This window comes from Calliphora vicina, chromosome 2 (genome assembly GCF_958450345.1).
Source record: "Calliphora vicina chromosome 2, idCalVici1.1, whole genome shotgun sequence".
In the NCBI taxonomy this organism is placed as follows: Eukaryota; Metazoa; Arthropoda; class Insecta; order Diptera; family Calliphoridae; genus Calliphora; species Calliphora vicina.
This window is the reverse complement of record NC_088781.1, coordinates 133,463,702-133,484,700: the sequence shown is the minus strand read 5'-3', so window position 1 is coordinate 133,484,700 and position 20,999 is coordinate 133,463,702. Positions and strand designations below refer to the sequence as shown.

General features: G+C 27.8%; 1 protein-coding gene and 12 non-coding genes across 13 annotated transcripts in view; 6 read left to right on the top strand and 7 right to left on the bottom strand.

Moving 5' to 3' along the window:
* The window catches only part of LOC135950890 (uncharacterized), an 80,831-nt gene that overhangs the window by 16,963 nt on the left and 42,869 nt on the right, over nt 1-20,999 (top strand). The window lies entirely within an intron of this gene.
* TRNAM-CAU (transfer RNA methionine (anticodon CAU)) lies at nt 4,730-4,802 on the bottom strand. The gene has a single exon. It is a non-coding gene; the product is annotated as a tRNA-Met (tRNA).
* TRNAM-CAU (transfer RNA methionine (anticodon CAU)) lies at nt 5,308-5,380 on the bottom strand. The gene has a single exon. It is a non-coding gene; the product is annotated as a tRNA-Met (tRNA).
* TRNAM-CAU (transfer RNA methionine (anticodon CAU)) lies at nt 5,743-5,815 on the bottom strand. The gene has a single exon. It is a non-coding gene; the product is annotated as a tRNA-Met (tRNA).
* On the bottom strand, nt 8,649-8,721 carry TRNAM-CAU (transfer RNA methionine (anticodon CAU)). Its single transcript has one exon. It is a non-coding gene; the product is annotated as a tRNA-Met (tRNA).
* On the top strand, nt 9,303-9,375 carry TRNAM-CAU (transfer RNA methionine (anticodon CAU)). Its single transcript has one exon. It is a non-coding gene; the product is annotated as a tRNA-Met (tRNA).
* TRNAM-CAU (transfer RNA methionine (anticodon CAU)) lies at nt 9,554-9,626 on the top strand. The gene has a single exon. It is a non-coding gene; the product is annotated as a tRNA-Met (tRNA).
* TRNAM-CAU (transfer RNA methionine (anticodon CAU)) lies at nt 9,937-10,009 on the top strand. Its single transcript has one exon. It is a non-coding gene; the product is annotated as a tRNA-Met (tRNA).
* TRNAM-CAU (transfer RNA methionine (anticodon CAU)) lies at nt 10,195-10,267 on the top strand. The gene has a single exon. It is a non-coding gene; the product is annotated as a tRNA-Met (tRNA).
* On the top strand, nt 10,702-10,774 carry TRNAM-CAU (transfer RNA methionine (anticodon CAU)). Its single transcript has one exon. It is a non-coding gene; the product is annotated as a tRNA-Met (tRNA).
* On the bottom strand, nt 15,941-16,013 carry TRNAM-CAU (transfer RNA methionine (anticodon CAU)). Its single transcript has one exon. It is a non-coding gene; the product is annotated as a tRNA-Met (tRNA).
* TRNAM-CAU (transfer RNA methionine (anticodon CAU)) lies at nt 16,187-16,259 on the bottom strand. Its single transcript has one exon. It is a non-coding gene; the product is annotated as a tRNA-Met (tRNA).
* TRNAM-CAU (transfer RNA methionine (anticodon CAU)) lies at nt 16,678-16,750 on the bottom strand. The gene has a single exon. It is a non-coding gene; the product is annotated as a tRNA-Met (tRNA).

Genomic DNA, 20,999 nt, shown 5'->3' with positions numbered 1-20,999 from the left:
ACATGCATACTCACACACACTTTACATTCTCATATGAATTTTTAACCAGCAACTATTTACAAGGAAACGTTTAGGTTTTCAACAAATACCAATACAACATGTTAACACACTCACACACACATCCACATCGATACACACTTACTCTAACCATCATCATTCTCCTCTCTTTAATACAAAACCCCTCCAGCCCATTAGAAGCTGTATTTGAATAAACTTATCCTAGAAGTATACTATACATTAATACCATTACATGTGTAACACACACACCTTTGAACATACAGACATACATACAAATTCTCTTAAATATTTATGTCTGTGGGTGTATGTGTGTAATTTTACTAGTATTTTTTTTATAAAAATCCTTGCAACTTGTGTCTGTGAGAGCATTTGAGCTTTATTTTTTTTTTGTTTTGGATTTTATTTTTTGTTGCATTGAACTTAAAATCAGCTTTAAAAATGATTTATAGTTAAACAGCTCAAAAGTGCATATAAACCTGGCAACTTGAACAAAAACTATAAAAAAAATCGTATTTTTTTTTGTCCAACGCCAACACACTCGCATTTACTATTATATGAACATAATCATGAATAGATTGTGTGGCGCGCTTCTTTCCTTGTTGCTCTTTGGTCATGATTTATTTAGTTGCATTTGGCTGAAGTACCCTACAGTTGGGAGAAACTGTGGTAAAAACTCAAGAGAAGATTTACTGGTATCCAAGAGAGACTTCTCACGAGCGATCCTATATATATCTCGGCCAGTAACGGCGATCTTTTCTATAGAAAAGTTATTTGTTGCTAAGCAACAGTGATAATTTCTATAGAAAAGTTATCTGTTGCTATGCAACAGTGATCTTTTCTATAGAAAAGTGATCTGTTGCTAAGCAACAGTGATCTTTTCTATAGAAAAGTGATCTATTGCTAAGCAACAGTGATCTTTTCTATAGAAAAGTGATCTGTTGCTAAGCAACAGTGATCTTTTCTATAGAAAAGTGATCTGTTGCTAAGCAACAGTGATCTTTTCTATAGAAAAGTGATCTGTTGCTAAGCAACAGTGATCTTTTCTATAGAAAAGTGATCTGTTGCTAAGCAACAGTGATCTTTTCTATAGAAAAGTGATCTGTTGCTAAGCAACAGTGATCTTTTCTATAGAAAAGTGATCTGTTGCTAAGCAACAGTGATCTTTTCTATAGAAAAGTGATCTGTTGCTAAGCAACAGTGATCTTTTCTATAGAAAAGTGATCTGTTGCTAAGCAACAGTGATCTTTTCTATATAAAAGTGATCTGTTGCTAAGCAACAGTGATCTTTTCTATATAAAAGTGATCTGTTGCTATGCAACAGTGATCTTTTCTATAGAAAAGTTATCTGTTGCTATGCAACAGTGATCTTTTCTATAGAAAAGTTATCTGTTGCTATGCAACAGTGATCTTTTCTATAGAAAAGTTATCTGTTGCTATGCAACAGTGATCTTTTCTATAGAAAAGTTATCTGTTGCTATGCAACAGTGAGCTTTTCTATAGAAAAGTTATCTGTTGCTATGCAACAGTGATCTTTTCTATAGAAAAGTTATCTGTTGCTATGCAACAGTGATCTTTTCTATAGAAAAGTTATCTGTTGCTATGCAACAGTGATCTTTTCTATAGAAAAGTTATCTGTTGCTATGCAACAGTGATCTTTTCTATAGAAAAGTTATCTGTTGCATAGCAACAGTGATCTTTTCTATAGAAAAGTTATCTGTTGCTATGCAACAGTGATCTTTTCTATAGAAAAGTTATCTGTTGCTATGCAACAGTGATCTTTTCTATAGAAAAGTTATCTGTTGCTATGCAACAGTGATCTTTTCTATAGAAAAGTTATCTGTTGCTATGCAACAGTGATCTTTTCTATAGAAAAGTTATCTGTTGCTATGCAACAGTGATCTTTTCTATAGAAAAGTTATCTGTTGCTATGCAACAGTGATCTTTTCTATAGAAAAGTTATCTGTTGCTATGCAACAGTGATCTTTTCTATAGAAAAGTTATCTGTTGCTATGCAACAGTGATCTTTTCTATAGAAAAGTTATCTGTTGCTATGCAACAGTGATCTTTTCTATAGAAAAGTTATCTGTTGCTATGCAACAGTGATCTTTTCTATAGAAAAGTTATCTGTTGCTATGCAACAGTGATCTTTTCTATAGAAAAGTTATCTGTTGCTATGCAACAGTGATCTTTTCTATAGAAAAGTTATCTGTTGCTATGCAACAGTGATCTTTTCTATAGAAAAGTTATCTGTTGCTATGCAACAATGATCTTTTCTATAGAAAAGTTATCTGTTGCTATGCTAAAGCAACAGTGATCTTTTCTATAGAAAAGTGATCTGTTGCTAAGCAACAGTGATCTTTTCTATAGAAAAGTGATCTGTTGCTAAGCAACAGTGATCTTTTCTATAGAAAAGTGATCTGTTGCTAAGCAACAGTGATCTTTTCTTTGGAAAAGTGATCTGTTGCTAAGCAACAGTGATCTTTTCTTTGGAAAAGTGATCTGTTGCTAAGCAACAGTGATCTTTTCTATAGAAAAGTTATCTGTTGCTATGCAACAGTGATCTTTTCTATAGAAAAGTTATCTGTTGCTATGCAACAGTGATCTTTTCTATAGAAAAGTTATCTGTTGCTATGCAACAGTGATCTTTTCTATAGAAAAGTTATCTGTTGCTATGCAACAGTGATCTTTTCTATAGAAAAGTTATCTGTTGCTATGCAACAGTGATCTTTTCTATAGAAAAGTTATCTGTTGCTATGCTAAAGCAACAGTGATCTTTTCTATAGAAAAGTTATCTGTTGCTATGCTAAAGCAACAGTGATCTTTTCTATAGAAAAGTGATCTGTTGCTAAGCCAGTGATCTTTTCTATAGAAAAGTGATCTGTTGCTAAGCAACAGTGATCTTTTCTTTGGAAAAGTGATCTGTTGCTAAGCAACAGTGATCTTTTCTTTGGAAAAGTGATCTGTTGCTAAGCAACAGTGATCTTTTCTATAGAAAAGATGCCCAGCATTGATCTTTTCTATAGAAAAGTTTTCTCCATGAGATATTTGGAATAGCTTCTTATTTATATATTCCAAATAGTGTCTTTAAAAAATCTCCTATATTCAATATTATTTTGCCTCAGCAACAATTCTATTGAATTTTTTGTATCTTTTTTATAGACCACTTTAATTTTTTTTTGTGCCTTCCTACCATTCATGCAACAATTTATTCTATTGAAATTAAATTAAAACTGAGAGCAAAAAAAAAACTTTTATTATTATTAAATATAAGAGAGAAATCAAAAAAGTCAAAAACTAATTAAGCCAGTTGAGAAAAAAAACACACAAATAAAGTGTGTGCAATTGTAATAAAAAAAACAGAATTCTATGAATGATAAAAACGAATTGAATGAAAATAAAATATAATGAAATGAATGTATAGATGAATGATATTTTCGCACTTATAGACAGACACCAGCAGCAGACAGAGTCGAAGAATAATGTCGTTCATAAATGAAACTGTATAGAAATTAATCATTAAACATTGTTGCTGAGCGCAGGAATGGGAAGCGGTAGTGTCGGGTCTTTTTGTTTTATAAATTTTACAATGTTCTACACACGTCAGGTTCAATGAGATCAAAACTAGTTTTCTTTTTTTGTTCTATTCAGTTTTATAGTGTGTAAGGTTTTAAATTGAATGAAAATGAATTTATGCACGTAATATTTAAAGAATTAAATAGACATAAAAAACCTATAACAATGAGTTTGTTTTTATTAAATTTTTAGCTGGAAAAGAGATCAAATAATAATATTAAAGATAAAGAAACAAATTTAGAATATATTTACTAGAAACTATATAAAAAAAACTATTAAAAACATACAAGTTATCATTAAACCAGTTGACAGTATTTTTTTAACCCCCCTAAAAATATGCTTTAATTTAAATGTTCTGTAAAACTTTAATTTACTTAATTTTAAAGCCTTCAAAGTTAAAATTTACCACAGAAATTCAATTAATCATAGCAATGAGTATCCTTTGAGCATTTTAAAGCTCATTTTGTATTTATCTATTTGTGATTGTTTGTTTGTCTTGTTGGCCAAAATCTCTTTAAATGCGATTTAATCCTAAAAGCAGACTAGAGAAATTTGTTTGTTGTGCAAACAAACAAATTGTAAACGGCCAGCTCAACATTATTATTATGTATAAGGTTTGGCTTATTTTAAGTGTTTTAGATGATTATTTTGCAGTCATTTACAATTTAACTTCAATTAAATTTAATTTATTTTTCTTATTTATTTACAGATTGTTTATATGACTTAATGAGGTTTAAAGGAAACGGTGAGTTAATTTCATAATTTAGAGAGAAAGATAAATCATAATATAAAAAGCCACCCCATTCCATGGTTTTTTGTTTGAATGAGGTGGTTAGTTTATTAACCACCTCAATAATTATAATAAAAATTTTCGTAGCGTACAAATTTTTTTGGAAATCTAATAATTTTAACTAAATTTTCTAACCAAACAAACGAAATAGTAAAGTATTCACAAAAAATTCACAATATTTTCAAATTAATTATCACCCTCTCGGCAAAATTTTGCAAAAAAAACATAAACGATGACTTTATAAAATATAATTGTTTATCAAAATGCCAATAGATGCCAATAAACTATGTTTTAAAGACTATAGAGTTTAAGAAAGTTTTAAATTTATTTTATAACCAACAAAATAAATGCCCCGAGTGAGGCTCGAACTCACGACCTTAAGATTATGAGACTTACGCGCTGCCTACTGCGCCATCGAGGCTATATTAGGAGCTCGCAAGGACAAAAATAAAGTCCCGAATGCTAATTTGGCATCCTTCAAATAAAGATTTTAAAAAAATTTACTTAATTTGAACAATATATTTAAAATATAGCCTGATGTTTAACAAAATATTTCAGTTATTTGGATTTTAATGGAAAGATTCTAGTGTTTAAGTAAAAAATAAATTAGAAAATAAATTCTTAAAAATTTGCTAAATACTTCAAGGTATGTAATTCTAAAAGCTTATGAAGAAAGCTTAAAACCACATTGATAAGAAAATCTCATTAATTTTTAGTCTCAAAGGTTTTTTCAAAACAACTTAATGCAGCTTAAATCTTGCATCCAATCCAGTTTGTGGTCAAAGGTTTGTTGAAGTCATTTTATTATGAATTCAGATATTACAGCATGAATCTTGCAATCGCGAGGACTATATAGAATAAGTAAATATGCATTAATTATTGGTGTGCATTTTCTTTAAATTTCTTATTGCTAGGAAAAAACTAAATGCCCCGAGTGAGGCTCGAACTCACGACCTTAAGATTATGAGACTTACGCGCTGCCTACTGCGCCATCGAGGCTATGAAATCTGCTGTCAAGGACATTTATGCAAAACTAGATCCTGAATGCAAATTTGATAGATTTTTAAACAGTTTCTTTCTGATGCATTTTAGAATGCAGAAATTTTAAATATATGTAAAATATCTACCGATATTTACAAAAAATAAGCCAGGTATTTGGATTGTCATTGAAAGATTTTGGATTTTGAGAAGAAAACTATTTTTTTAAAGGATAAACATAGGAACTAATTGCAAAAATAGCTTCTAATTTTCAATTAAATACTCATGATTTTCATTATTAAATACTTTATGGTAAAGCAAATTAAGATTATTCCTTACATTTTTAATGATTGGATTTTTCTCCAACGTTTGGAAAAATTTAATGCCCCGAGTGAGGCTCGAACTCACGACCTTAAGATTATGAGACTTACGCGCTGCCTACTGCGCCATCGAGGCTATGTTATTCGCTCTCAAGGACAAATTTAAAGTCTCGAATGCAAATTTTTTAAATTTTCTGCTTCATTATAAAAAGCTTTAACTTCGCTTATTTTTATACCATTCACCTTCCTGAGAAGGGTATATACTATAAGTTTGTCATTCCGTTAGTAATTTCCACAATATAATTTTCCGACCCTATAAAGTATATATATTCTGGGTCCTTGTAGATAGCGGAGTCAATTAAGCCATGTCCGTCTGTTTGTTGAAATCAATTTTCTGAAGACCCCAGATATCTTCGGGATCCAAATCTTCAATAATTCTGTCAGACATGCTTTCAAGAAGTTTCCTATTTAAAATCAGCAAAATCGGTCCATAAAAGGCTGGGATATGAGGAAAAAAACAGGAAAACCTCGATTTTTGACCTATATCTGGATTACTAAGTCATTAATATAGACAATATGGATATCTAATGATAGATATTTCAAAGACCTTTGCAACAACGTAAATAAGACCATAGTAAGTTGGACCTACAATGGGTAAAAATCGGAAAAAATGTTTTTTAACCCGATTTTTTTTTTCACCAAACAAAATTTTTTAAAAACAAAAAATTTTTTTTTTAAATTTTAAAAAAAGAAATTAAAATAACAATTCGAAATTTTTTTTTTCAAAAAGTGAAAAAACAACTTTGAAAAAAAAATTTTGTTTAAAAATATTTAAAATTTGTATTTTGAAGTATAATTTGGTGAAGGGTATATAAGATTCGGCACTTGTTAACAATTATTTTATATTTTTGTGCTGAAACATAAAATAATAAACTATGGATCGATTAATGTCCAAAAAATGCACAATTGACTTCAGATTCAGACCAGCAGAATTTCTATGTATATGTCGAAAGAACTTAGTCGGTAGTATTTGATGCTGTTTTCATAAAAATTCTACAACACTTTTTGTCGGGGCAATAAATACTTAATAACTTTGAAAATAATCGTTTAATTGAGAAAAGTAGCTCGATCTGCGATCACTCATATTTCAAACCAAAAATCCCTTTTTCATATGAAAAAACCAAAAATAACTTTGTATATAAGTGTTTAATGGAGAAAATTAGCTCGATCTGTAAGCACTCATATTTCTGAGTAAAAAACTTCATCTTCAAGATCAAAATCGAAAAAAACTTTAAAAAATTCGATTTTTTTTACCTTTTTCTCCTGTTCCTAGGAATTATTCTTAACACCGTTTAAATAGGAATTAAATGTTTTGGGCCATAAACTATTAAATTATTATAAACTAAAGCATACTTTTAGGCAGCTTTAAACTAATTTATTTCGAATATTTTTGCGATTTTGATCTTGAAGATGTTGACAATTATTGTTCTTTATGACTAGGGCCTCAGAGAGTAAATCAAAATTCCGAACTGTTTGCAAAACATGAGCCTTAGAAAATTATCACTTTTTTGCAAAAATTACACAGAAGCCCCAAATCTTTGGAGGCCCATAAAAAAAGTGCCTGACTTTGGGCAAATATGGGAGACACAGGTCTTTTATACCCTTCACCTTCGTGAGAAGGGTATATATACGTTTGTCATTCCGTTTGTAATTTCCACAATATAATTTTCCGACCCTATAAAATATATTTATTCTGGATCCTTATAGATAGCGGATTCGATTAAGACATGTCGGTCTGTCTGTTGAAATCAACTTTCGTAAGCCCCCAAATAACTTACATACACGATTCATACATCAATATTTCGGGAATTCTTCCGGCTCGGTTGCTATTTAAAATCGAGAAAATCGGTCCACAAATGGCTGAGATATAAAGAAAAAACCAGGACAACCTCGATATATCTGGATTACTAAGTCATTAATATAGACAATATGGATATCTAATGATAGATCTTTCAAATCAAAGACCTTTGCAACGACGTATATAAAACCATAGTAAGTTGGACCTAAAATGGGTCAAAATCGAAAAAATATTTTTTAACCCGAATTTTATTTTTCGTTAAATATTAAAAAAACAAAAAAAAATTCGAAAAAATTTTTTTTACAAAAAATTAAAAAAACAACTGGAAAAAAAATTTTATTACCTAAAAATATTTAAAATTTTTATTTTGAAATATAATTTTGTGAAGATTCGGCACAGCCGAATATAGCTTTCTTATTTGTTTTCACTAAATATTAAAAAAAAAATTTTAAATTTAAATAAAAAAAATTCTAAAAATTTTTTTTCCAAAAAATTAAAAAAACAACTGGAAAAAAAATAAATTTTGTTTACCTAAAAATATTTAAAATTTTTATTTTGAAATATAATTTTGTAAAGATTCGGCACAGCCGAATATAGCTCTCTTACTTGTTTCATATATTTTTTATATGAACATCTCAAATGTTCAAAGACTTTCTATTGGACATTATAATATTCGTTTAATAAAGTCTAAAACAAACTTTCTATCGTTACTTTAACGAATTAAATTCGTTAAATTTTCAAAAAGTAGCCAAATTCTGGGTAAAGATCGTCCATTCTATACAAATGTCCAACAATTTCATATCCAGTCAATATTAACGTAATTATTATATTGTGTCCATATTTTAAATAAAATAAATCTCCTTGTTTCCTGGAACTAATCTCTTAGTAAGGCTTCCTAAAGTTCCAAATAATTTAGAAATGTTTTTCTTGCTTTTACTTGCTATAAAAAACATTTAAAAAAACATTTGCTATAAAACATTCATCAAAACTAGTAAAATTTCTCTTTAAATTATGCAAATATTTACCTCCTAAAACTATGCTTTTAAAATAAATATCTTAAAAAATATTCTCTATTAAAATAAATAAAAGAAAAAACCCCAAAAAATATATATGCCCCGAGTGAGGCTCGAACTCACGACCTTAAGATTATGAGACTTACGCGCTGCCTACTGCGCCATCGAGGCACTTAATATGCCAGCCACTAATAAGCTGTTTTGTTATTGTTTATTCTAAGTTCTAAACATGTAACTGCTTACTCACGATGAGCAATTATAGTTGCTCTCATAGCTGTTGTTGTTATTATTGTTTGGCTCATTAAGGTGTTATTGTATTAGCAATACTTTACTCATGTTTGTTATTGTTGTTTGCTTAAGTTCGTGTGTGTTTACAGTTTTGTATTTGTTTTGCTTTTACTGTGTAAAAGCACAGCAGTAGTTGTTGTTTGTTTGTTTTGGTACGAATTCAAACATACATCCATACTTACTTTATTATTTGTCCTGTTTACTGTTTGTTCTTTAAGGTCACAGCATAATTTCTTTCAAGGTTTTTTTTTCTTGCTTTGTCAATGATAATGAAGGTAAAGAAGACAAAATAAACAAAATATTAAAGAATATAAATTTGCGTATAGTTTATGTTGATAAAACTAAATTAAATATGTAGTTCTGTTAATCTGAAATGTAAATATGTAGGTAGTATTATTAATATAAATTTACTTTGTTCTCTCTGCTCTGCCACGCAATTTCTTTTGGCAAGCAGCGTTTTCATAGCCTCGATGGCGCAGTAGGCAGCGCGTAAGTCTCATAATCTTAAGGTCGTGAGTTCGAGCCTCACTCGGGGCATTAGTTTTTTGTTTCTATGAAATAAATTTTCGAAATTTACTCCTTTAATTGAGAATTGGCTAAAATTCTAATAAGAAACAACTCAGGTAATATTAAGTAATCTAAAATTAGTTTATTTTCCTAAAATTTTTTTCTAAAAAAAAAAATCGAAAATGTTTGAATTTTTATGGAGATTATAGCCTCGATGGCGCAGTAGGCAGCGCGTAAGTCTCATAATCTTAAGGTCGTGAGTTCGAGCCTCACTCGGGGCATTTAGTTTTTTCCTAGCCGTCACAAATTTTGAAGAAAAGTCACAATAATGCTTAAACTTTAAGCCTAGATGCAAGATTTAAGCAGCAATATCCATAATTAATTATGAAATGAGTGGAATAATCCTTAATGTGGTTGCTTTTCAGTTCTTAAATCCAAGATTCTATCTGTTTCAATGATTTGAGGCTCAAAATTAATGCATTTTCTTTTTCCTCAGGATTTAAACTTTCTGCTTAAGTGCTTTAAGAAATTTTTAAGGACATTTTCCACAAATTTTGAGAATTTTTTTGTTGGCGATTTCCGATATTTATAGCCTCGATGGCGCAGTAGGCAGCGCGTAAGTCTCATAATCTTAAGGTCGTGAGTTCGAGCCTCACTCGGGGCATTTAGTTTTTTATCAAAACTAAACAATTTTAGGGAGGAATTTTTATTTGTAAGTTTATTTAAAGGTAAAATAAGAATCATGAAGGTTTTTTAGAATGTAAAACATAAGTTATACAGAATTTTTTTGAATGACAAATTCCTGCAGCTTGCAAAATTTCATAGTATTCTTGGATTCCTGGTTTCATAGCCTCGATGGCGCAGTAGGCAGCGCGTAAGTCTCATAATCTTAAGGTCGTGAGTTCGAGCCTCACTCGGGGCATATGGTTTTTGCTCTAAACCCTAGATGTCTATAATGTTATAGACATTAAAGAAATTGTGGGCGCGCGGTGTGGGTGAATGCAAGAGAAAGTAAAATTAATTTGTGCATCACTGACACCACGACTCATAAACTTTTTCAACAGATAAATCAATAATTTGCATTAAAAAACGTTTGATGTAAAGCAATGATGGTAAATCTGCTTTTAATTTGCTGCAGAGATGTAACATTACGACATTTACGAATGCAGCCTGTGTTACATTAATTTAAAAACCTTTCCCTTAGTTCCTTAATTATGTAAATTGTATATTTTAATAAAAAAATATAACAAATCTTTTAAAATTAAGCTGAAGTTAAGAACTTTTTATAAAGAAACAGAAAATCTCAAAAAATCCGCATTCGGGACTTTAAATTTGTCCTTGAGAGCAGATAACATAGCCTCGATGGCGCAGTAGGCAGCGCGTAAGTCTCATAATCTTAAGGTCGTGAGTTCGAGCCTCACTCGGGGCATTAATTTTTTGATATTTTATTTATTTTTTAATAAAAACCATATTTAAAATATTAAACAAATTAATTCCTTATGTGTTGTGTCATTCCTTTTTATCTCTTTTATAAAAATATATGATTTTTCTTTTTAATACCTTTTCAATTTATTGCTGTTCAATAGCATTTTTGCTTAAATAAATAAAACCAGCAATATTCTTATTTAATCCCCCCCTAAAGTATGCTGTACTATGGTATGTCGATAAATATTCCATTTTTTCTATAACAAGTTTAAAACTGAATTTCAGGCAATTTTTATATAACTCAGTTTTATTTTCACTTTTTGTTCAAGTTTTTCATATGTAACATTTATCTTCGTTTCAATTTTCCCAACTCTAGGTAAATAATGAATATTGCATTTTAATACCCCCCAAGAAAATAAAAAGAAAAAAAATTATTTTCTTTTTTTTTGAGAAAAGTAAAGAGAGCAAAAAACGTGAAAACTTTTAACAAATATGTCACCAAAGCTTTTTTTTGTTTGCAACCTTTACATACAAAATGACCATCATATTATTATATGGCAGGAAGTGTGTGCGAGAGACTGTGGGTCTGTCTTTCTACTCTCAGCATATATTATTGTCTGACATCTAGGAGTAACCAAAGAAAATTGATGGCTTTTGTAATAATAAAAGATTATTTTGATACCAAAATGTACTAAATGAATATATGTATTTATAACCAAAAGGACTTTGCTACAAAATATTGCCAACAAACGAGCAGAAATCAACATTGATTTATTTTTATTTCATTTAATTCATTTTTTGTTTTGTTTGTTTTTTCATTATTTGCAACTTTATTTTTCACATGAATTTTCAATGAATTGTTGAGCAATATAAATTAAATTTTAATATTAAATACTACTTTTGGCTGCGTTTTTAAATTTACTTACTGCTGCAATGAAGGCAAACAAATAATGCCGAGAAATAAGAAATATAAACTATAACAAGTTTTCAAAAAGTAGCTGAAAAAAGTAGGAGGGGGTGGATGGGAAAGGCTACTAGGAATGGAGCAGAGAAGCAAAAACATTGTTTTTAAAGGGAAATTCTAAAAGCAGTTGAGTTAAAGAAAATAGCAAAATAATTGCTAAAATAAGTCATGGTTTTTAAAGGCTGTAGATATGGATGTTTATATCTCAGCTAGTTCTTATTCTGTTGAAAATTACGTTTATAAATAGCCAGACATATGTTAAAATCAGTTTTTAGCAGCTTTTAAGAAATGTTGTTAGTTTCTTTTTGTCTAATAAACTTCAGAATATATGGCTATTAAAAATTATATAAATCAGTCCACAAATGGCTAAGTTATAGGGGAATGAAGGATTAAATATTAAAAAAAATTCAGTGAAATTCGATTTTAATAACAAAATTTCACCGGAGTTTGGTTTTTCTAAAAAAAATCACCAAAATTCGATTTCATTTAAAAAAAAAATCACCCAAATTTGGTTTCACTAAAAAAAATTTCATCAAAATTTATTTTCACTAAACCAAATGTCACCAAAATTCGATTTCACTTTCAAAATTTCATTAAAAATATTTCACCAAAATTAATTTTCACTAAAAAATTACACCAAAATTAGTTTTCACTGAAAAAATTTCAACAAAATTGTTTTACCGAATTTGGTTTATATTAAAAAGTTTGATTTCACTAAAAAAATTTCATCAACATTTCAGCGAAATTTGATTTCACTAAAAAATTTTAGCATATTTTTTTCCCCCTAATTGGTTTTTATAAAAAGTTTCACCAAAATTAGTTTGCACCAAAAAAAAATTTCACCATAAGTAGTTTTCACTGAAAAAATTTAATAAACAAATTCACTGAAATTTGGTTTCACTAAAAAAAAATGTCATCAAAATTTATTTTCAATAAACAAAATTTCATCCTTAAAAAATTTCACTAAAAAATTACAACGACATTTTTTTCACTGAAAAAATTTCAACAAAATTTTTTCCCTAAAATAGTTTCACCGAATTTGGTTTATTAAAAAATTTCAGCGAAATTTGATTTCATTAAAAAATCTCACTGAAAATTTTTTTGTTTTAAAAAAAGTTTCACCGAAATTAGTTTTCACTAAAAAAATTTCACCAAAATTTGTTTTCACTCGAAAAAATTTCACCATTTTTTTTCTCTAAATTGGTTTTAAAAAAAGTATTACCGAAATTAGTTTTCACAAAAAAAAAATTTTCACTGAAAAAATTTCACTAAACTATTTTACCAAAATTTGTTTTCACTAAAAAAAATGTCATCAAAATTTATTTTTACTAAACAAAATTTCACGAAAATTTGATTTCACTTAAAAAATTTCACTAAAAAAACTTTTACCGAAATTAGTTTTCACTTAAAAAATTTCACCAAAATTTTGTTTACCGAATCGGTTTTTACTAAAAAATTTCACCGAAATTTGATTTCACTAAAAATATTTCAACAATGTTTATTTTGACTAAACAAATTTCACTTAAAAAATTTCAGCGAAATTTGATTTCATTAAAAAATGTCACCGTAATTTGCTTTGACTGAAAGAATTTCACCAACATTTTTTTTACCTAAATTGGTTTTAAGATAAGTTTCACCGAAATTAGTTTTCACTAAAAAAAATTTTTCACTGAAAAAATTTCACTAAAACTATTTTACCAAAATTTGTTTTCACTAAAAAAAATGTCATCAAAATTTATTTTTACTAAACAAAATTTCACGAAAATTTGATTTCACTTAAAAAATTTCACTAAAAAAAATTTCACCGAAATTAGTTTTCACTAAAAAATTAACAGAAATTTGTTTTCACTGAAAAAATTTCACCAAAATTTTGTTTACCGAATTCGGTTTTTACTAAAAAATTTCACCGAAATTTGATTTCACTAAAAATATTTCAACAATATTTATTTTGACTAAACAAATTTCACTTAAAAAATTTCAGCGAAATTTGATTTCATTATAAAATGTCACCGTAATTTGCTTTGACTGAAAGAATTTCACCAACATTTTTTTTACCTAAATTGGTTTTAAAATAAGTTTCACCGAAATTAGTTTTCACCAAAAAAAATTTTTCACTGAAAAAATTTCACTAAAACTATTTTACCAAAATTTGTTTTTACTAAAAAAATGTCATCAACATTTATTTTTACTAAACAAAATTTCACGAAAATTTGATTTCACTTAAAAAATTTCACTAAAAATATTTCGCCGAAATTAGTTTTAAAAATTAACCGAAAATTGTTTTCATAAAAAAATTTCACCATAATTTTGTTTACCGTTTTTACTAAAAAATTTCTCCGAAATTTGATTTCACTAAAAATATTTCACCGAAATTAGCTTTTAATAAAAACATGTCACCGAAATTCGTTTTTACTGAAAAAATTTATTAAACAAATTTGATTTCACTCAAAAAATTTCACTAAAATTTTTCACAAAAAAATCACTAAAATTCTGGTTTAATATCAAAATTTCAACCAAATTTTTCACAAAAAACAATTTTAAATTTATTTTCACTTAAAAAATTTCACCAAAATTTGATTTCACTTAAAAAAAATTTACTAAAAATATTTCACCGAAATTAGTTTTCACTTAAAAATGAACCGAAAATTGTTTTCGTAAAAAAATTTCACCATAATTTTGTTTACCGTTTTTACTAAAAAAATTCACCGAAATTTGATTTCACTAAAAACATTTCACCGAAATTAGCTTTCAATAAAATAATGTCACCGAAATTCGTTTTTACTGAAAAAAATTATTAAACAAATTTGATTTCACTCAAAAAATTTCTCCAAAATTTTTCACAAAAAAAATCACTAAAATTCTGGTTTAAATCAAAATTTTAACCAAATTTTTCACAAAAAACAATTCACTGAAATTCGGGTTTAATAACAAAATTTCAAATTTATTTTCACTAAACAAAATTTGACCAAAATTTGATTTCACTTAAAAAATTTCACTAAAAAAATTTCACCGAAATTAGTTTTCACTAAAAAATTAACCGAAATTTGTTTTCACTAAAAAAATTTCACCTAAATTTTGTTTACCGTTTTTACTAAAAAATTTCACCGAAATTTGATTTCACTAAAAAAATTTCACCGAAATTCGTTTTCACTGAACAAATATATTATACAAATTCGATTTCACTCAAAAAATTTCACCAAATTTTTTTTACAAAAAAAATTCACTGAAATTCGGATTTAATAACAAAATTTCACCAAAATTTTCCACAAAAAACAATTCACTGAAAATCGGTTTAAATAATAAAATTTCATCAAAATTTAATTTCACTTAGTTTCACCGAATTGGTTTTTATAAAAAATTTCAACAAATTTGATTTCAATGAAAAAAATTTACTATACTAATTCTGACCGTTTTTCGGCCAATGCTCGCAGGTTCCCTGTGATGTTCTGCAGCTTATAATAGACAGAACTCTTGCTCCCACCAAATACAGAGCATTACCTTGGCGCCATGGATATTTGGCTTTGGAGTCGATTCGGCTGGTTGACCGAATTGCTTTCATCCCTATTAATCCCTCCTTCACTGTCTTTAACTTACTGTGCTGCTGCTTTTGCCCGAACTAATTTCTTGGGAGGAGTTCCAAAAAAAAACACGCCAACAACAAAAACATCTGACAACCAACTCTGCAATTAGCATACAAACAACACTTTTTGTGAGTGTGCAAAGAACGTAAGAAATTAGTTTGTATTTAACAGCAGAACAGTAATTAAAACTAAGGAAAAAGAAAACAAAAACATTTTAAATAAGGAATAAAAAATTAAATTAAATTGTTTGCAGCAAGAAATACTACTGCTGCTGCTGTTGAACCTAAAAGTATACTACAAAAATTAGAAGGTTTAACACTAAAAAAGTAGGCTATACCTAAAAATTATACGTATATTTATACCAAAAGTATGCTTCATATAATTTAATAGTTGCCCTTAATTTATTTATATTGTTTAACCTTTTTTTTTGGAAAATTAAACTAAAAGAATGAAGAATATAATTTATAGTTTTGTTTACATATATTATTGAAAAAAATTTAAATAAATTAAGCAATATTTTTGGGAGGAAAGTAAAAATATTTATTGAAATATATTTCTATAAGAAAATAAAGAATAATAAAGGAAAAGTTTTTTTCAGATTTAAAAAAAAGATATAAAAAAGTTATGCCCCGAGTGAGGCTCGAACTCACGACCTTAAGATTATGAGACTTACGCGCTGCCTACTGCGCCATCGAGGCTATAAACCTTCCAAGAAAACAAAAATTTCAACATTTCATTTTGAAATTTTGCGGAAAATAATCTATTTTTAGTTTTCAAAACATTACCTGAGATTTTCCTTATTAGAAAGGTAATAAATAATAATTATTTTTAATTTTCTTTATAAATAAATTTACAAAATCAAAAAAGTTAATGCCCCGAGTGAGGCTCGAACTCACGACCTTAAGATTATGAGACTTACGCGCTGCCTACTGCGCCATCGAGGCTATGAGCTTCTCTCTGACAGAGGGCAGTTTCATTTGCTGCGTAAAAGAAAAATGATAATGGAAATTATTATATAATTAGTTAAATTTATAAATAAATTTCAAGTGATAAGCTAAAAAGATGCACTTTTGATCTTATTATTAAAAATTTTAATCAGAAAATTATGTTTAAATGCAGCTGACAACAAATCTAAATTTTCTGAACTAATATTCGAATCTCTATTATTCGACTCATTTGTTATCTAAAATTAATCTTTTTATATTAAAATTCTTTAAATTTTTAAAAAAATTTTAAATTGTTAAAAAAAATTTAAAGAACTTTTAAAATTTTATATTTTGTATCTTATTTTTTAGAAAATTCTTTTACATTTATTTGTAAAAATTAAATTTTTTGTTATAAAAATTTTAGAAAAAAAGTTAATGCCCCGAGTGAGGCTCGAACTCACGACCTTAAGATTATGAGACTTACGCGCTGCCTACTGCGCCATCGAGGCTATGAAACATTGCCGCAAAAGAGAACTGTGGTAAAGCTCTCTTTCTTTAACACAGTTCTGTAAAGAACTTTAAAAATAGAAAATTATGAAAATGGAATTGAAATTATTTTTAAAAGTTAATGGGTACTTAATTGACAAATGCTATAAATCCCTTGAAATTTAAAGTACTGAAATAATTTCCATACTAAAATAGCATTCTAAAATCTTTAAAAGTTTATTTAAATCAAAAACTCTTTTAATTTCATAAATCTTACACTTTATCTTAAATCTTCTTTATTAAATTCCCAAAAAATATTTCCCTTCAACCGCTTTATTTTCATATTTTATTAAGAAAATTTCTTACCATCGTTGTGGTTTACTGAAATTGCGGTTAAATTCTCTTTATGCATAACATTTGGAATTTGAATTTTAGATTATCATTATTATTTTTTCATTTTTCTTTTTGCACTATAGAAAATGTGTTTTAAAAATATTGTACATTAATTTTAAAGTGTCCACATCCACAACATTTTGAACACCAGTTACAAGTCTCTATATAAATAAAATGCATTTTTTTATGCGTAGATTTAGCAAATACAGTCAAAGTTAGAAGCAGAAGTTTGAAAGTATGATTTAATTTATTATTTCGAAATTAGGAAATATATATTTTTTTAATATCTTTGATGATCGCATAATTTTGTAAAGAAATTTCCTCTATATTGTAACATCGAATATTTTTTCAAAGAAAATTCATTGATATCAATAACATCGCATATATTTTCTTTGAATATTCTTTGATATCAATAACATCGCATACATTTTCTTTGAAAATTCTTTGATATCAATAACATCGCACAAATTTTATATAAATGTTTTTTGATATCAATAACATAACATATATTTTCTTTGAAAATTCTTTGATATCAATAACATCGTACAAATTTTCTATAAAAATTCTTTGACATCAATAACATCGCATACATTTTTGAAAATTTTTGATATCAATAACATCGCACAAATTTTCTATAAAAATTCTTTGACATCAATAACATCGCATATATTTTCTTTGAAAATTCTATGATATCAATAACATCGCATACATTTTCTTTGAAAATTCTTCGATATCAATAACATCGCACAAATTTTATATAAAAGTTTTTTGATATCAATAACTTAGCATATATTTTCTTTGAAAATTCTTTGATATCAATAACATCGCACAAATTTTCTATAAAAATTCTTTGACATCAATAACATCGCATACATTTTCTTTGAAAATTCTTTGATATCAATAACATCGCACAAATTTTCTATAAAAATTCTTTGACATCAATAACATCGCATATATTTTCTTGGAAAATTCTATGATATCAATAACATCGCATACATTTTCTTTGAAAATTCGCTAATATCAATAACATCGCATATATTTTCTTTGAAAATTCTTTGATATCAATTACATCGCATACATTTTCTTTGAAAATTCTTTGATATCACTAACATCGCACAAATTTTCTATAAAAATTATTTTATATCAATAACATCGCATACATTTTCTTTGAAATTTCTTCGATATCAATAACATCGCACAAATTTTCTATAAAAATTATTTTATATCAATAACATCGCATACATTTTCTTTGAAAATTCGTTGATATCACTAACATCGCATACATTTTCTTTGCAAATTCTTTGATATCCCTAACATCGCATACATTTTCTTTGATATGTCCTCGATATCAATAACATCGCATACATTTTCTTTGAAAATTCGTTGACAACGAAAACATCGCACATGTTTTTCATGAAATTTCTATGTTTTCGATAACATCGCACACATTTTCCATTCAAATTCATGTATATCAATAACATCGCATATATTTTATTTGAAAATTCGTTGATATCGAAAACATCGCACTGATTTGCTCTGAAAATTCTGTGTTAACGGTAACATCGCACACGCATTTCATTAACATTTTATATTTTTAATAACATCGCATAATTTTCCAATGAAAATTCTATGTTATCAACAACATTTCCTACAAAAGATCTTTGATATCAATAACATCGCATACATTTTCTTTGAAAATTCTTTGATATCAATAACATCGCATACATTTTCTTTGAAAATTCATCCATATCGATAACATCGCACAAATTTTCTATAAAAATTATTTTATATCAATAACATCGCATACATTTTCTTTAAAATTTCTTCTATATCAATAACATCGCACAAATTTTCTATAAAAATTATTTTATATCAATAACATCGCATACATTTTCTTTGAAAATTCTTTGATATCACTAAATCGCATATATTTTCTTTGAAAATTCATCTATATCGATAACATCGCACAAATTTTCTATAAAAATTATTTTATATCAATAACATCGCATACATTTTCTTTGAAATTTCTTCGATATCAATAACATCGCACAAATTTTCTATAAAAATTATTTTATATAAATAACATCGCATACATTTTCTTTGAAAATTCGTTGATATCACTAACATCGCATACATTTTCTTTGCAAATTCTTTGATATCCCTAACATCGCATACATTTTCTTTGATATGTCCTCGATATCAATAACATCGCATACATTTTCTTTGAAAATTCGTTGACAACGAAAACATCGCACATGTTTTTCATGAAATTTCTATGTTTTCGATAACATCGCACACATTTTCCATTCAAATTCATGTATATCAATAACATCGCATATATTTTATTTGAAAATTCGTTGATATCGAAAACATCGCACTGATTTGCTCTGAAAATTCTGTGTTAACGGTAACATCGCACACACATTTCATTAACATTTTATATTTTTAATAACATCGCATAATTTTCCAATGAAAATTCTATGCTATCAACAACATCCCATAATTTTCCAATGAAAATTCTATGTTATCAATAACATCGCACATGTTTTCTTTAAAATTTCACATGTTTTCCATAAAATTTCAATGTTTTTGATAAGATCGCACACATTTTCTATTAAAATTAATTTATATTAATAACATCGCTTACATTTTTTTCAACATTATTTAGCATTTTAACATATCGATAACATTGAACTAATTTTCTTAGAAAATTTCATGTTATTGATAAGAAAGCTTAATTTTCCACAGAAAGTTCTCAGTAACATCGATGTAAGATAATCAATGTTATCTGAATAACTTCGAAAACTTTATGTTATCTTCAAAAGCGATCTATTTTTTCAAAAAAAATTTCTTAAAACTATAATTTTCTATGATTTAATACCTTTCAACTACAAATTTTCACTTTACTGGCTTTAGTTCAGCTTTTTAGCCACCCAACCGTCGTCTGTACAGTACACTGTATTTATTCATAAAAATATATTGACATTTATGATGATGATGTTGATGATGTTTTTTTTTTGCATCCACTCTTACTCTCTCCAGCTCTCGTTTTTTCAATTTTAGTTCTTCTTCTTCCATTCATATTAAAGTTGCAACAACCAGCGATGAAAAATAATAAATTTTATGTAAACAGGAAGCAGTTGGTTGGTTGGTGTCTTCGTCCTTCTCTCTTTGCTTGTGGATGTGTAAATATGTATGAATATTATAAATTTTTAAACAAAAAACCAACGAACACACTCAAACACATGAGTGTATCAAAATCCGCACACACACACACTCGCTCACTCAATGTAAATATTTTAAAACGGAAGTTGTGTTGTTTATTCATTGTTACCGCCCGCTCGTTCAACATGTGACAATGCACCTTTCTGTCACATGATTGACTCAAGTTATTCTTTAGTGAGGTTAATTGGCACTTTATTAAGCCGAGGTTGTATAATGTGGGATTAATTGGCAATTTGAGGTCATTGAACATTAAATTATACTGTTTTTTGGCCACTTTGGACTGGTGAAATGACAGTCCCCATGGCGACAACCACCTGCTAAAGGCACAGATTAATAACGTTATTGCAGTAAACACTAGTAACACCTTTTCGCCTGTCAAGTGACCGCTACCATGAACTACTGGGGCTATTTTCATGTCATTCTCTCTCCTTTTCTCTGTGTGAGTATAGGGGGATTGAATTTATTTAGTTTTTTCTCCTACACTCTATTAAAAACACGTGAATGATTTTTATAGGAATTTTTTTGTTGCAATTTTTCTATTTATTTTATTTTTTTTTTATAAATATTTATTTAGTTTTCATATGCTGCTGTTGGTGTTAGTCACCCTGAGAGATGTGAGTTGTTGCTGATGTTTTTTTAATGTAAAATATTCAA